The sequence below is a fragment of the Sphaerodactylus townsendi genome, linkage group LG06 (genome assembly GCF_021028975.2).
Source record: "Sphaerodactylus townsendi isolate TG3544 linkage group LG06, MPM_Stown_v2.3, whole genome shotgun sequence".
Taxonomy (NCBI): Eukaryota; Metazoa; Chordata; class Lepidosauria; order Squamata; family Sphaerodactylidae; genus Sphaerodactylus; species Sphaerodactylus townsendi.
Window position 1 is genome coordinate 74,467,910 of NC_059430.1, and position 12,329 is coordinate 74,480,238.

A 12,329-nucleotide genomic window follows, 5' to 3' on the forward strand; every position below is an offset into this window, starting at 1 on the left:
GATAACAGTATGAAGAAGGTGCAGCTGACCAGACCAGAAACCCTCCCCACTTTAAACCTAGTGTGTAGAACGGACTTGTTTTTTAATCAGCAACCTTCTGGAAACCAATGAAGATGTGAAAATACTATTATAGTGTTCTTCCAACATCGCCAGAATCTAGGACCAAATCACAGTACTCAGCACTAAATGGAAAATTTCTTAGCACGCTTCAAGTACAATTCCAATATGCTCCTGAACACCAACCATCAGCGCTGTTATAGATATGAAAAATGCATACCAAGGCCTGTTTGTTTCCAGAACACAGTGATCCAATTCTTAAGTCGCTAGAATAACGTGACAACTGACTCTCTGGGCTCTCATCTCATAACATCCTGGTAACAACTGTAAGATGAAAACACATGGATCTTTTGGATGACATGGATTCCTCTCATACCAGTATGCGAAGCTAGAATGCGGAAATCATGCATCACTTTCAAAACCTGTTTAGTGCATTTGTATAGATATCACCAGAGTTGCATCATACTGGACTGTAAGATAAAGCTCCCACCAGATGGGGAATCCAGAGCTATAATTAACAGAAAACCATATTTTATAAGATTACAATTATTGATTTAAGTCCCACAAAATATGTGATAATAACAAAAAAACTATTAGATTCAACACAGTACAGCTTGACAAACATGGAATTATGCCGATTCAGTAGAATAGCAATACTAATCCTATGCATAATGCTAGAGATTAGAAGCCAAAGCAAAAACAAAAACCAAACGTTGTGTTAATCAATTAAACGGTTTTCAGTGAGTCAGAAGAACATGAGAGGCTTGCTCATGAAAATATCAGGAAATTGAGTTAATTCTCTTGTTATCAGTGAAATCTCAAATTCTGATAAAACATTTTCAGTAAATTGACAAATCCCTCTATTAAAAAGGAGGTAAGAGTATAAATCCAGACTGAGCTATGTAGGGGACATTAAATGTTGTTTTGATTGTCACTCAGTGAGAATCAGGTAAATACTGCAAAAGGCGGAGGTCATGGCTAGATATTTTGTGCTCACTGGGTTGTAAGCACTTACGCTATTCCTCTTCTAGGATATAATGATGCTACAGCATTCTCATGCTTATGTCCTCAGCTCACCTTTTAATCAATAGCAGATAGGAGCCTAAAACTGTTCCTTGATTCTACTACTACAGAGTGCAGGTAGAAAATAACACAGATGAACACTTTGCCACATTTAAAAATCACTACACATACTAAGCTAAATTGGAATTCCAGCATCTAGCTTCCTATATGTTAGGCACTCTTTCTATAAAGGGAATAATTTTCCACTTGCAGACTAAAATTGGACAAATTTACCTGCTGCCTGTGTGTGAACTGGGTCTCAGATACACATAACACACTCATAGGCCCATTCACACATCAAACCAGTGTAAAAAACACTGCATGTTATGGCAGCAAGTCTTGGGTTGGTCTCACTGAACCTTCAGCTTACCACTATAACACATTCCATTTTGGTCAACTTACAGGAATTTACACATGTCCCATCAACCTTATCTGTTGCAAACAGGAGGCACACGATTTGCACTGACAGAATGCATCCCCTATTTCTCAGAATATTTTATGTGAAAAAGGGAGGAGTACATACAACTCCCAGGCTTACTTCTGCACCCTTCTAGCTCCATGATGGTTCACTGTGCACCCTCAGTCTCAGGCTTTGCCACACATTACAGTGCAATACTTCAGTTTGTTACTGAGAACAGACTCCACCGGAAGCTTCAGTCAAAAGGTTTACCTGTATATGATATAATTAAGCATCTGTTTGTTGCCTTTACATTTTAAATTACACTTTCAAAAACCTTACCCATGTTCAGGGCCATATAGTACACTAGAAGCCTCACTTGTCAAAATGTTAAGCCTACACATTATTTGCTGGATGAGTCTTTCCATTTGACACACAAGTTAAACCCTCAGAATGAGGTGGGAACAAACTGCAGAAAAATCAAGGAACAAATGGAATAAAATAACAATTTACAAATTGTGTTTGATGAATGACTGGAAAAAGGCATACCCAAAATAAGACAGATAACCACAAAGCTTTATATTTATTTATAGCTGCATGAAAGAGGCATATGAAGATTAATGAATACAATACATGATAATAAATATTGATTTAGCAATCAAGTCACAGCAGTTACATCATGAATCTTAGCCTCTCCCATAGGAGGATAGGGAAGTTTAACTGCAGGTGCAGTTGGAAGGAAGTACACAGAAAACCTATACAGATCTAAAGAAGAATGAATCCTTTAATTAAACAAATCAGAATTAGTAACCAACTTTGCCTGAACCTAGTGGGAAGTAACAATACAAGAACGAACCTGTAAAATGCTATTTGCCAACATGTAATTCTTTTACTCCCATGCCTGACTAGAGAAGAGCTGTCCTTGGTATCCTACCCTAATACCCAATATTCTCTTCTTTAGGCTGTTCACTCTAGAACATTTGCGGTTGTTATATCCTTTTCTCCAACGCCCTTGTATAAAAAGGCTACTTGTGAGACATATACCTCCCATCTGCCGATTTAAAAATTTCTGCCAGTAGTAACAATTCCAGAGTTCTAGAGCCCCAAGCCATTGGTGGAGAAATCAGAACATACCCTTTTCATTAGCCAATCCAGAACTGTTGGGGAAAGTTCTCTCTCAACATTCCTAAATCATAGACATCCAGAATAACTTAATAACCGCTTAATGTGACCAATTCTGTCCACACCTACCTTTATCAGTCCCGTCTCTTCATTATCATGACAAGAGAAGGGTCAGGATACTTAAAAATAATGATGCCAGCTAATCCCTGCTCTAAGCAAGCTAGTGCTGATATACAATACATTCCAACCTTCTAGCATTCAACAAGCTGGGACCCCTTCCCTTCTCCTACCCGCTGCCATTAATTACCTAATTACTCTCCTTTCTGCACTACAAGCAGTTCAGAGTTGATTAAATTATACAGTTCATAAGAATTAAGTCAAATAGTATACTAGTCTCTGTGTTTGACAGAGAATGATATTGGACAGTAATGCAAGACATTAAGTTAAAAGGAAAAAACTGAAGCAGAATGAGATAGCGTGGAGAAGTAACAGGGAAAATGCTGGGTTATAATTAGATGTGTGAGAGATAATCCTAGGATTCAGAAGATAGTCCAGTCAACACAAACTGTGTAAGAATTAGACAGGATACAGACAACAGTGGTAAAACCAAAATATGAAATGAGAGGGTACTGCAAAATTGTCAAGACAAATTTAGTCAGCATGGTTTTGTGTTTAGAGTGATAGACTAGGAACTTCAATGCCTAGGTTCAAATCCCCACACTGCCAAGGAAGTTTGCTAGGTTACTTTGGGGAAGTCATACATTCTCAGCCTAACCTACACCACATGTCTGTTGTGAGGATAAAATGGAGGAGAGAACAATGTAAGCGGCTTTGAGTTCCAACTGGAGAGAAAGGAGGAATATAAATGAAGTAGATAATCAGATAGAAAACCAATTAATACATGGTAGAAGACATAACATGGCTTGGGAGCAGGTAGCAGAAGGATTGCCTTCTCCAGTGCTTCCCTACCCAGGAATTAAGATAATTGGGAGAGGTTCTCCTGACTGTCCCATCAATCAAAGAGGGTAGTTTGGGGGGCACACAAGAAAGGGACTTTTGGTGGCAGCTCCACAATTATGGAACAACTGTCCAAGTGTGGTGGCCCTGGCCCGCTCACTTTCAGTCTTCAGGAAGAATCTGAAGACAATTTAGGACTGAATTAGAGTAATTTAATATTTATTTTGGAAGGCCAAATTAAGATTTTTAATCATCTTTTATGTGTTTTATAACTGTTCTTTTATTTATGTTGTAAGTTGCCTTGAGAACTGCAAAGGTGACTAATAAATGGTTTAAATAAATTGGAGTCAGCTATGGGGAAGTGGTAGCCAAGTCAATTAGGCAAATTAAAACAGGTCCTTATTTAACAAATCTCAGAATAACTGTTCTCACCATTTTATTGCATATGCTAACTATAATATAGAGAGATTGAGATGAAAATTTAGATAACTAGAATCCATGCAGTAGCCATTACTCAGGAAAGCAGCTTCTGACCCACTGTAACCACTTATAACTGGTTCACAGATATATTCATCACATGATAACAGCACATCAAATAATGACTTAGGTCAAAAGGACAAAGAACAATTAGAAGAGCATTTATATTTCTATGTCACTATGGAGTTAGTTCACACATTCACCAGGTGTACAGTAACCAAATGTATGTATGCACATTTGAGAAATCCAAGAAAGTGTAAAGATAACAGAACTGAAATTAACCAAGTTTTAAATAAGAGTATCTCACATTGTACCCTGTGATGTACAATCTCTGAGGTAAGTTTTCTACCAAGTGACCTGATATCATCTGAATCCCCTAAAAAAAGGAGGGGAGCCTGGATTATGGATCAAAAATATTCCAGATATAATCTGTCCAGAAATTCACATGGTCATATGATTTGAGTTTTCCACAGATGTCCCCCCGAAGCCCATAAGCAGGGCAAGAAAGCGAGTATTCTGTCATACTGGTATTCAGTGAAGACCTGCCTCTAACACGGAAGCGTCAACAGAGCTAACAGCCACTGACAGACCAACTTTCATATTCTCAAATGGAGACTGACGTATTTTATACTTCTTCCCAAAAGGCCCAGGTGCAAGCTGAAACCAGGCACACCCGGGCACCACCTCATCTAAATGAGCCTCCAACACATCTTGCACAAGATGCACTCTTAGAAAATGCAGTGTTTGCAGCCGCACCTCTTAATGAGTGGGCAGTTATGCCTGGAGGTGGTTCCAACTTCTGAGCCCAATATGCCTCAATGATACACAATTTTAAGCATCGGTTAATGGTGCTGCTGCAAACTGCTTTACCTAGCTTGGGAAGAGGGATGCAGATGAACATGGACTCCAACCTGCAAAATGGCTGAGCCCTGATCATGTAGGCTTTTAAGACCCTTCTGACATCCAAGATGTACCAAAGAACTTCCCTGGGATGTTTCTGACTAGGTGTAAATGTGGGTAAGCAGAGTTCTTGTGCTCTGTGAAACTTGGTATCCACCTTGGGTATGTATAAAGGTCCAATTTGGTCTCAGGACAACTTTGTCCTTGAGGGAAGATGCACAAGTCCAGGTGAACAGAGAAGGTTGCAGGTGAACAGATAAGGCTGCAAGCTCTGAGACACATCAAGTGGATGTGACAGCCACCAGAGTCGTGGTATTCAGTCTGAGGTATTTGAGGGGAATCTGGCTGACTGGTTCAAAAGGAGTTTTTGTAAGTGTTTAAAACTCCAGGTAGGGAAATGATGCATTTGGGGGTTTTCCTGCCACCTGCACCCTCACAGAACCAAACAACATATGGATGTCTGTTGGTATGACAATTTTCCAACTGAAGAATTACCGTGAGCAACGCAGCAACCTGTTGCCTCAGGATAGAGGAGCAGAGCCCAGAGTCCAGCCCACCTTGCAGAAAGCTCAGGAGAGATGCCACCCCTGGATTAATAGGATCCATTTTCTTCCTTCTGACCTAGGAAATGAAGGCTTTCCAGATGACATCATATATGCAGTTGGTGGAGCTTCTCCTGGAGGACAGAATGGTTTGTGTGACTCTGACCAAGAGACTGTCGGCTAGAAGTGAGTTCCTTTCAACTGCTAGGCGGTTTGTCTCCATTTTTCTGGGTCTGAATGATAAATTGGATCTTGCTGCAGCAGATTTCAAGAGGTCAGAAGTTCCTTTGGTGGTAGAACTGCCAGCTATTGAAGTTTAGAGTCCCAGCACCAGTTTTCAGCACCAGTTCCCTAATTTTGGTTACTTTATTTGGGGGCATTTTTGACTGAAGTTCAATGATTACCCCCAGATGTTCGAGCCTTTGCGTGGGTATAAGGAAATTCTTTAAGAGATTCATGAAGAATCTGTGATCCTGGAGATAGGTAAGAACCTTCTGGGAGTTGATCACTGCCTGGGAATATGTTGGGCACCTGATGTCACCCAAGTATGGATGAAGGTGAACATTGTCGAAAAAGTACCACTAAGTTCACTAGAAGCTTCGAAAAGACTCAAGAAGCTGACATATATTTATGGGGCATTAATTATCTCACAGCCCCATTTGTAGACTCTGTTCACATTAGTGACCGAATAAAGTATTAAGCTATTCAGTCCTACTGACTGCTAGCCATTGTTTGTACATTGCTCACAATTTTGATTACTGGAGCACAACCCCACCCCACCCCCCACCTATGTATTTTCTGCTTGTTATGTGTGCAAGAGATGCACATCCTGGTCAATTCTACCTCATAGCTGTGTTGTCAGGATACAATGGTTAAGGGAGGAACTTTGTATGCTGCTTTTCGCTCCTGGAGAAAGGGTGGGACTTCAAAATGTACATCATATTCTTTCACTCTGAATGGATTAGAACAGTGATCTTTAACCACACCAGACCCCGGAAACCAGATTTAATCCAAGGCAGAAAAACAGGATGGAGCCATAAGTACATGACAGGAAGAGAAGGCGCTAGAACTATAACCTCCAACAGGGAGAGAGCAAGTATTGAACATTGAAGTCCCCTTTGAAAGAGGTGGAAGGGAGTAGTCAGACCAGGGGGATGGGTGAGGGAAAGACAGAAAGGGAGAGTTTTTCCTGGGGGGGGGGGTGTCTCTCTGAATCTGCTTATGCTAAATAGGAATCTCTTGTCTGACTTCTGTCTGCCCTTGTCCCATGATCACACCAATTCTCTCACTATATATAAAGAGAAGATCTAGTGCTCTTGCTCTTCACCATGTGCATTAGCAGCAGATCTTTCACGTTTTAAAAATTATAGCTCTATAGGAGATGCTGACCTAGCAGGCAATGTTTCCTTAGCCACTTGAAGATCCTCATCCATGGGTTGAAGACCACTGGATCAAAGTACTAAAATGAAATATCTCTTTTCATAATACTTGCCAGAGCAATTGGAACCCTTATTGTTTAGGCTGATACCTTTCACTGTGGAGAAAACTATTGGACAGAACAGTGATTCCTCTCCCTCCCAAACTGCCAGCAATAGAAACCTGAGGAAGAAAGCAAAGAGTATTCACTTCAGTTTCTATAAACGGAGGTAGAAAGAGTACTTGCGCAGGCTATGCAGGCTATCAAGATAAGGATTTCTCTCACCGATACGCAGCCTGACAAGCCCTAATAAATGTATTTTCCTAACTGATCCTAGCCACATTTATTCAAACGGTCCCCTTCAGTTCAATGTGACTTATTCACCTAAGAACTGTGTTGCAGTATTTTAATGAATCACTTTACTAATTGAAGACGTGCTGCATTTTTTTAATAGTCCGATGTAGGTCTTCTACCCAAGTCACCAAAGTGAGAAATTAAAATATACCTCTTATAGTGTAATTGCCCGGGGGGGGGGGGTACAACTGAGTCTGCTCAAAACAAACCCCTAAGAACCTACTAAGCATGTGATGAAAAATTATTCATTAAAAATCTTTACAAAAACCTTTTACACACAGCAAGCTACAATTACACACAGCAGTGTACTACTGATAACAATACCAGCCTGTCTTAATAATTTTTAATTTAGTAATAAGCAAAACGCATACATGGCTGCCGTGCAAGTTTGCAAAGCATGATCATTCCACTCAAGATCTGAAAAGGATGAAGTTGCATGAAAATGCAACGGGCCTCAACATTTATATACTGTTTTATGTCTTCAACTTTGAATACTGCACTTTTCTAGTACATAGATATACACAAAGCTGGTTCTAAGTAACCCAAGTACAAAAGAACATTTTGGTTTCTTGAATAAGAGGGAAAATATTTTTTAAAAAATTGAAAAATACCCAGTAGTCACTTGTAACAATGGTATATGAATGTAGCCTACGATGTTTGGTATTTTATTTTTATAATATAGACTCTAACGCATGGATGGCTTAACTGTGGCTCATGAGTCACATGCAACTCTTTGCCACATAATGTGCCAGCTTGCAGCTAAGAAGGCTAGTTGGTGGAGCAGGCCTCCCTCTCTCCCAGCCTGTCTCCCGCAGCGTGCATCCTTGTCCCTAGCCATGCTGCCATACATTCTACAGAGCACTGAGGGCCTTGGGCTGCAAGAGCCTGGGTGCCAAGGTCAGAAGAGGAAGTACCCAAGGCCCCATAGCCCCTATAAATTGTACAGTAACAACAACGTATCAGCTGGATTTAAAACAATTCTCTGCAAAGACGGAAACCCACAATATTTCTATACACTTTTCTATCATGGGGACAAAGGTTTATGCCAAGACAGACAAAATTCTAGGATGTGTAAAATTTGCAAATTGAACAAGTTAAGCAAATCTGAATTTCCTTATTTTGCATAACAGAGTTGAAGATTTTTTTCTTCAACTAGGCACAAAGGTGATAAGGCCTCCCCTTCCAAAAAGCCTGCCCATCTCTCATCTAGTTTCTGAGTTTGCACCAAGATGTAGGCCACAGGTTTTTAAGTCCTTCATCAGCTTGAAGGGCTAAAAGTCTGATTTCAAAACAAAAATGATTGTAAAGCCACTGAACTAGGTGTTCAATCAAAAAATGCATGCATGCACAGACCCTTCACAGTTCCAAGGATTGAACCAACTCTAAATAGATCTGTTCAAATAGTGGCCTTTTCTAGTACCTATTTGTTTGCAACCATAATTTAATATGAGGAAGTATGACAATCTTTAAAACTAGTTTGTCAAATATGGGCACACAAATCCAATAACCAAATATGCAACTGAAGGTTCTCTGTAATCAAGTTCTCTCTTCTTTCCATTTTGTGAACAACAGTCAGGGGAGAAAACTATACGCTTGTGTAATTCAGGTGCATTGTTGGTTATGAACAATTTGTACTGAAGCTCAGTAATGCATGAATCAATACTTATGGGTGTGTGTGTAAATATGATTTATGTGCACAGTTTAGACAACAGGGGCACCCCTTAGAATGGACATTTGGAATTATATATTGGTACGCTACTCTGGGCAGTGTGATGCACTCAGAAGGGTCTATCTCTTGAGTATCTACAGAGTTCAAACACCAATGCAGACCTGATATCAAAATTTCTCACACTTCAGAAATCAATGGTGGGATCATGTGTTGGAACCTCTTTAAAATTAAATTCTGCTTAGTGCATTTTACTCAAATTTTATTTCCTAATCATTAAGGTTGATGAGCAGCAACAATGTAGATTTCCCTCCTCCTTCTATTCTGTCATCTGCTTACACCTGAAAGTCTTAACAAATTCCATGAGCTTGTGCCCATTTCATCAGCTTTGGCTGGCAAAAGCTTATGCTGTAATAAATCAGTTAGTCTTCAAGATACGATAATAGTGTTCACACGTATGTGTCTGTGAACACAGAACTGGACATTGGTGCCTGTTTCAGATTGATGTACAGTAGAAGAATACAATAGTGGGTAAAGACTGTAACCCCTTTTGCTTTTCCCTGTCTGGCTATATACCTAAAACCACTCAGCATGTTGTCATTCCCTCTTTCCAACATGTTATACAATCAAAGTAGTGACAAGTGTGAATCTCTCCCCCTTTGTCTGTTCACAGTACTGGGAATTCTAACCACTGTTATCTGGGAGCATGGAACCACAGGTTGATATTCTAGATTACTATAAGGCCACAGTCTGATATTTTACATGTGACCATTACTGTATTTATCACTTCCTCAATATTGTGTGTCCCCCGCCCTTCTGTTCCTAGACCATGCTTCTTTCTTGTCTCTTCTATTGCTGAGTCAGCTACTCAATTATTATCTACCACCCCCACCCCACACACTTCCTTTTCTTCAACTCTCTGGGGACCATTTTACATATTATGTTGGAAAAAAAATTGTGTTCTCAGCAGGGCTCACTGAAAGGTCTAATTGGACAAGTCTTCTCCACATAACTGTTGTGTGAGAATTTTGCCTTTAAAATCCACATACTTGCCAATTACTAGATTTTTTAGAAAAGCGTACCTTCTGATAAGTGCATGTAGAAATCTAAAGTACTCTTCGTGGTGAAACATTCCTAAAACTTGAACTACTGGCAAGACATTGTATAGGGAGGCTGGGCAACACTTGAAGAAGTGCAGAACTGGTCAGATTATGTGTTACAGCAATTTCAGAACTGTTTGAAGGAATCACCTGGTTTCAAAGAACTCCAAGAAGGAATTTCAACAAACTAAATGAATTGACAGAAAAGGGGCAAATAAGATTCTCTGTAAGTAAAGGTACACTGATGCAGTTTGGCTTAATCCTCCCTTTAACTTTATGCATTGATGGGGTCTGAACTAATGCTGACTAACAAGGAAAGAGGTTTTAGAATTGTAGTAGATATCTCAGTAAGAATAAATACATTGTGATGACAATAAACAAAGGTATGGGTTATTAGGAAAGTGAGTGAAAATTAACTGGTTAAAAAATTCAATGCTATTTTACTTATTTACTTCATTTATACCCCACCTTTCTCCCCAGTGGAAACCTAAAGCAGTTCACACCATTCTCCTTTCCTTCATTTTATCCTCACAGTGAGGTAGGTAGGTAGGTGAACCTGTGAGCTAGGTTAGGCTGAGAATGTGTGACTGGCCCAAGGTCACCCAGCAAGTGTTTAAGGCACAGTGGGCATTTGAACCAGGTCCCCCAGACCTTAGTCTGAAACTCTAACCACTAAAGAAGACTGGTTTTTGCACCCAACGCTGCAATACTAGATACAGTTCTGGTCACCTCAAAGCACAGCAAAAGGGAACTACACTTAGGAAATTTCTAGAAAACGATAAAAACACGTGCAGTTGCCACATAGGATGTTTCCTAGGCAGGGTAATGCTTCTTATGGAAAACCGCAGCTCCGTAGCATCCAGAAGAAAAAGAAAAAAGCAGCAAACCCACAGCCACAGTTGCTTAAGAAGCAAGTCCCACGGAACTCTGTGGCACTTACTTAGTGGCAGTAAGCATGGGCAGACTTGCTAAGACAGGATGCCTGAAATAGAACTAAAGAAAAAAAAAGTAGCAAGAAGCTCACACAGAGGCGGAAACAAGTAACAAAAAAGGGGTGGGGGTCACGGTAAGGAGAGAAAGGGGGCGGAGACAGTACTGCAGAAGGAATTAAGCGAAGGAAAAGGTAATCCACCACACGAAAGGATGGAGATGCAGGGCCAGAGAGCCGCTTTTCGGGAGGAGCGGGGGGCAAGGGCGAATCCCGGCCCCCCTCCCAGCCACCTTACCTGCAGGCTTGGCTGGCTCAGAGTGCCCCAGCTCTGTGTTTCCGCCACAGCTCTCCCCAACAGCGCCTGCGCCCTGACGGCTCCCCTTGAAAAGAGAGCGACGGCCGAGCAGGAAACGACCAAGGACCTGCTTGACCCTCGCTGCTGCAAGCCAGCTGCCGCCGTCAGGCCTGCCGGGGAGAGCGCGCCCGCCCCCTAGCGCTGGAGGACCGGCGTGCGGGAGAGCCCCGCATGCAGTGGGCCGGGCAGTGAAGGATGGTTGAGTCTCTTTTAAGAATGTTTGACCCCAAATTTGGGAGGCTGTGAAGCTATTACAAAGAACTGATGAATTGTCAATGTGCAGGCTGCAGTGCCTTTACTAAGGAGAAAAAGGCACAGGGGTTTCACTAAACATTTTGGAATCCCTTTTGGGCAGACACCTCATCATGATCCCTGGACTTATAGGCCTGCCAACTTCAAGTTGGAAAATTTCTAGAAATTTGGAGGTGGAGCCTGGGAAGATAGTTTGGGAAGGGATGGAAGCAAAACAGGGTTGTGATGCCATAGCCCCCCATCTTCAGAGTTGCCATTTTGTGCAGAGGAACTGATCTCTATAGTCTGAAGATTAATTCTAATTCTGGGGAAATTTCAGTCTCCACCTGGAGGTTGGCAACCATAACTGATAGCCATTCCACAGCTGTCTGTTGAAGGGTTTCTGGGCTATGTGGCTGAATCTGGTGGTTTTAGCTCCTAATGTTTCACCTGCATCTTTAGAGACATGTCACGATAAGATGACATTGTCATGACATGTCTGTGAAGATGCCAGCCACAAATGGGACAAAATGTTAGAAGCTTAATGCACCAAACCACAGCCACACAGCCCAGAAACCACACAACCCGTTGATACCAGATGTAAAAGCCTTTGACAATATTTTCCACAGCTCTTTCTGTTATATGCATATAAAAGGGGTGCACTGATTTCACCCTCCCTCTGTCCTTCCTCCCTGCGCTGGGCTGCTGCCTCCCTTGCAGTGGCATTCCTCCCATTGGGCAAAGTGGGCAGTTGCCCAGGG

At 41.3% G+C, this 12,329-nt stretch overlaps 1 protein-coding gene across 2 annotated transcripts in view; it reads right to left on the minus strand.

Moving 5' to 3' along the window:
* FAM3C (FAM3 metabolism regulating signaling molecule C) overlaps positions 1–11,427 on the minus strand; it is a 46,905-nt gene extending 35,478 nt beyond the window's left edge. Inside the window, exon 1 of one of the 2 annotated variants that reach the window (XM_048499761.1) lies at positions 11,278–11,427. The gene's annotated coding sequence lies outside the window, so the exon portion shown is untranslated. Of the gene's footprint in view, positions 1–1,657; positions 1,678–11,277 lie in introns of those variants that run through there. The other variant, XM_048499762.1, reaches the window with a different exon arrangement.
* Between the last annotated feature and the right edge of the window lie 902 nt (positions 11,428–12,329).